This window comes from Morone saxatilis, unplaced genomic scaffold (assembly GCF_004916995.1).
Source record: "Morone saxatilis isolate NCDOM2014 unplaced genomic scaffold, NCSU_SB_2.0 Contig18, whole genome shotgun sequence".
Lineage (NCBI taxonomy): Eukaryota > Metazoa > Chordata > Actinopteri > Moronidae > Morone > Morone saxatilis.
In genome coordinates this window covers 10,159,951-10,160,663 of record NW_023339740.1, presented here as the reverse complement: position 1 = coordinate 10,160,663, position 713 = coordinate 10,159,951, and the positions used below count along the sequence as shown (strand labels likewise).

At 42.2% G+C, this 713-nt stretch overlaps 1 protein-coding gene across 2 annotated transcripts in view; it reads left to right on the top strand.

Moving 5' to 3' along the window:
- The window catches only part of dlgap4b (discs, large (Drosophila) homolog-associated protein 4b), a gene marked incomplete at its 3' end in the record, with an annotated part of 20,432 nt that overhangs the window by 12,914 nt on the left and 6,805 nt on the right, over positions 1-713 (top strand).

Below are 713 nucleotides of genomic sequence, written 5' to 3'. Positions count from 1 at the left end.
TATCTGTTCTCACTGATGCCGTTGGGACCGTAGGGACAGTAAGCATTCGTCAGGCAGTTGATTGTTTGTTTGTCGATGAGATAAGTGAATGAGTGGCTCTACTGGTAGTGAAAGAGTGGAGTGGGACAGGCAGAGGACTGAGCAATGAACGGAGACGTTTGTCCTTTTTTTGCACAATAAAATAAATAAAATCTGCCTTTTATGTTGAGTGCTGGACTCACGCTGTGTGGATTTCGTGTAAGCCCACATAAAAGTTCCCACTCTGAGGGGCTAAGCTTAACCCTGTATAAAAAATGTATGAGCAAATAAACGAGCCAGTACCTTCATGTGCAACTATGTAACATTAACAAAGTACTTTGTACGTGTCAGTTTGTATGGTTTTGACCAGTCTGGTCCGGTTGTTCGTGGCTCATCATTTGTCACCAGTGTCTGACTCTTTCATATCGGACCAGTGTTCTCCAGGATGGGAGTGAATGTAATGTATGTTTTAAAAGAGTTAAATTACGTGTCTTAAAGTAAAATCCTCTTACTACACAGATTAGTCTGAGTGGTTTCTCTCTCATCAGTCTCATATTTGGTCTGGCATTAGGGAGTGGTTTAGATAAATGTCTTCAACTTCTCAACCATATTCAGCCCTGAGAGTCAGCTGCTCAGTAAACTGCTTTACTGCCCTCATCACCTGTCTCATGATCGAGGCTTTGAAGTGTGTGTGT